The sequence below is a fragment of the Coptis chinensis genome, chromosome 6 (assembly GCF_015680905.1).
Source record: "Coptis chinensis isolate HL-2020 chromosome 6, ASM1568090v1, whole genome shotgun sequence".
Taxonomy (NCBI): domain Eukaryota; kingdom Viridiplantae; phylum Streptophyta; class Magnoliopsida; order Ranunculales; family Ranunculaceae; genus Coptis; species Coptis chinensis.
This window is the reverse complement of record NC_141461.1, coordinates 91,263,956-91,267,500: the sequence shown is the minus strand read 5'-3', so window position 1 is coordinate 91,267,500 and position 3,545 is coordinate 91,263,956. Positions and strand designations below refer to the sequence as shown.

The window sequence follows — 3,545 nt, the reverse complement described above, 5'->3', positions numbered from 1 at the left end:
TATTAAACAACAAAATGAAGTTGAAGGGTTTTATCAATGGTGAGTTATTTTTTTTAAATAAAAAGTACGTGGGGTTTTCATGTTATAAGAAATTTGGATGAGTGATCAATATAATATTTATATATAATAGTTTTGCATATATAGTTGCATATATTTTTTAGAATAATTAATATGACAGGACCTGTTCATAGATAATCTTTGAATATCCCACATTGTGAGTCAGGTATAATTTAAATAATAAATAACATAAAATTGGAAACTGGATAATCTTTGATAATCCCATATAGTAAATCAAACATAATTTATTTTTATGTCATGTTTACAATTAAGGACACTGCAGATGGATCAGTAGAAAGTTGTTATTACACACCACATTGAATAATTAAAAGGAAATCGAAAACTGGATTCAAATATATTTAAGTGAGCTCAAAAAGTAATTAACGGAAAATCGAAAACTTTATATATATATATATATATATACGATAAACTAAACTCAAAAAGTAATTAACTATAAATCGGAAACTACTACAACTGCATTAAACTAACGTCAGAGAATAATTAATGAGAAATTAGAAATTGAATGCAAATCCTTGAAAAATATTTAACGGAAAATCGGAAACGGTATGCAAAAATGCATCAAACAAACCTCAAATATATAATAATTAATAGGGAATCGGAAACTGGATGCAAATGCATTGAACTAACCTAAAAAAATAATTAACATGAAATAAAAAACCGAATGCAACTTTATTGAACTAACCTTATAGAATAATTGGCGAAAAATCATAAACTAGATGCAAATGCATTGAAATAACCTCAAAGAATAGTTAACGAAAAATCAGAAACCGGATGAAATTGCATCGAACTAACCTCAAAACATAAATAATCAGAAATCATAAACTAGATGCAGATGTATTCGTAAACTCATTTCTAAAATGTCACAATAGCTAAATTCGTAACACTATTTTGTGACATTTTCAAAATGTTACCTAACATATATTCGTACCTTTTGTAAATGTTACAACCTTTTGTAACAAGGGCTTTTACAACATTTGATGGCATTTTGCAAGTGTCACAACGTACAGTTCATTTATGTTGTAGTGATGCCATTATGCGAGTTCAAAATAAATAATTTTAACTGGTTTACATAATAGTTTACATAGTAACATATTGTTATGGCATTACAAGTTTTTCTCGCTAAGTGAAACGTGATGAAGTCATGGGTAATTGCCAGTTGCTAGTGGTATAAGTGCAAGATTAATGCATATGCTAAATCTTAAACTAATTCATCATTATGAACGGGTAGAGTAAATACTTTGTTAGCCAACACACTACAACAATCTAGCACAATTAGATTAAAAAAATAAAAAATAAACTTATATATATATACACACACACAACTCCACATTTGGATACCTCTAACCTAGGCAAAAGATGATTGCCTAAAAATTCGACATTTCTAGACCGTTAATTTTTTTAAAAAAAATGATAACAATTTTAATATAGGTTAGATGTTTCCAAATGAGCATAAAATTTGTGGAGATGATATTTATGGTGAGTACATCATATCCACAAAAAAATAAGTTTGAATTTATTTTCTAGATGAAGTTTTAACTTACGTACTTATTTTAAGTTAAAAAATATGTACTTCTAAGAGCGAAACTATATATATATAAGCCAAAATAAAATTACAAAATAAATTCCCAGGAGTAGTGAGCATTCTACAAGAGAAGCTTTATTTCCGGCATTCGTATGCAAAATCCCAAGGTCAAAGTGCCTTCCCCTTCACCGTCTCCTTCCATGGCCCTGGCCCTGCCCTGAAAAGATATAAATTTTTGAAAAAGTGTCAAAGCCCAGTAGGAAAACCATGGTATAATAATGAAACATATTCAAGAGTATGTAAAGTCATGCAATTGAAGAAAAACACAAATAAATATCCTTGTATTGAGACAATGTCAGAGTAAAGTTGGTAATTTTTGGCAACTCATTGTGATATCAAAATATTAGCTTGTTTCCAAATTTATAACCAGCCAAGACCACATTGCAGTTTTTATATTTTTGGGCTATCATTTTTGTATAAATTTAATATTTTCAAACTTTTTTGTAAGGTTATAGTAAATCTTCGACATTAAGTAATTTTAAGGTTATATGATGGTGTCCATGTAGTTGAGAAAATCCTTGCCAAACTTCACAACGTAAGTCCCTATAAATAAAAAATTGAAAATTTTGGACACCATAATTTTCCTTTAAAAGATAAAACAGTGATTACGGCCTAATGACAAAAGCCCAATATTAATTTCGCCCCAAGTCTACCCTAAATTTTAATTTCAAATTTAAAGAAAATCAGGCTGACGACATCAATCTTTACTTATAATTTTGGCTCAAGGACAAATTTTCATTAATATATAATTTCGGCTCAAGGACAAATCGGTTGACGTCATATGACAATACGAAATTACACAATTTTCATATGAAAATGTAATTTTACATAGTATTTTACATACGAAAATTTCAATTTACAAATTTAAAAATTACATTGTTGACTTCAACCCGGGTTTTTTTTTTTCCTTAAATTCGAAATTAAAATTCAAGATGGACTTAGGGCGAAAAGTTTTAGAAAATTTCTTGCAAAATAAAACTAGGCTTTAAAATTTCATTCATACGACTTATGTATGTGACATAAAAATATATGGTCTTACAGATTGGTCCTCCTGGTATGTCGTTTACGCAAGCGTACCCCAACCCCGAAGGACACTCGGCGATGGAAGATACCGAATTGAATGAGATGATCAGTAGGAACACACAACACAACCAACATGATAGTTTGAAGAAGGCAGGACAAGAAAATGTCAAAAGTGCAGGAAGCTCCATTGCCAAATATCAAAATGTGTAATGACATCCACCACAACAATAACTTTATATAGAATTAGAGGGAGACTTAGAAGACTAGTGACTTTGGAAGAGATGTGTCTGAAGAACGTGTAGAGACTTCAGGAGAATTTTCCGATCCTTTGATGTCCATCGACTTTAGGAAATGTGACACACTTGACTCTAGAGAGCAACTGAAGCCACAACTTAAATAGTTTTGCTTTCATTAGAGCAACTGAAGCCACAACTTAATTAATTAAATAGTTTTGGATTCATTACAACAACTTGTCAAAAATATTTCTCAAGTGGAAGCTAGCAAAATAAAAAGTCATTGATTTGAATTGGTCTAGGACTCTAGATTCATGCAATAATGCTTAATCGTTTCCCTACGCAATCACACGTTAATCTATTTTCGACTGCTTTTAATCACATTATGGGACAGTCACTAAAATTTAGCTTCTACTGGTGAGACTAGAAAGGTCGTTTAGTTGCGGTTAAAATTTAATGTTACGAGATTCACTAGTAGTAATTATTGTATTCGTTCCAGCACTGATATTTGATGAATCTCATAGAAGAACACAATTTCAGAGGTGTATGGACTTTTTGATGCTTATTTGCGACGTTCAAAGAACTGGTGCATATATCCATATCAACTTAACAAAATAGGACTGCTTTTT

The 3,545-nt window shown here is 30.4% G+C and overlaps 1 long non-coding RNA gene across 1 annotated transcript; it reads right to left on the bottom strand.

The window, feature by feature from the left end:
- Nucleotides 1-1,568: 1,568 nt before the first annotated feature.
- On the bottom strand, nucleotides 1,569-3,080 carry LOC147495368 (uncharacterized). Its single transcript, XR_015199103.1, has 2 exons — nucleotides 2,700-3,080; nucleotides 1,569-1,817 (listed from the first exon to the last, which is right to left on the bottom strand). It is a non-coding gene; the product is annotated as an uncharacterized LOC147495368 (long non-coding RNA).
- Nucleotides 3,081-3,545: the final 465 nt, after the last annotated feature.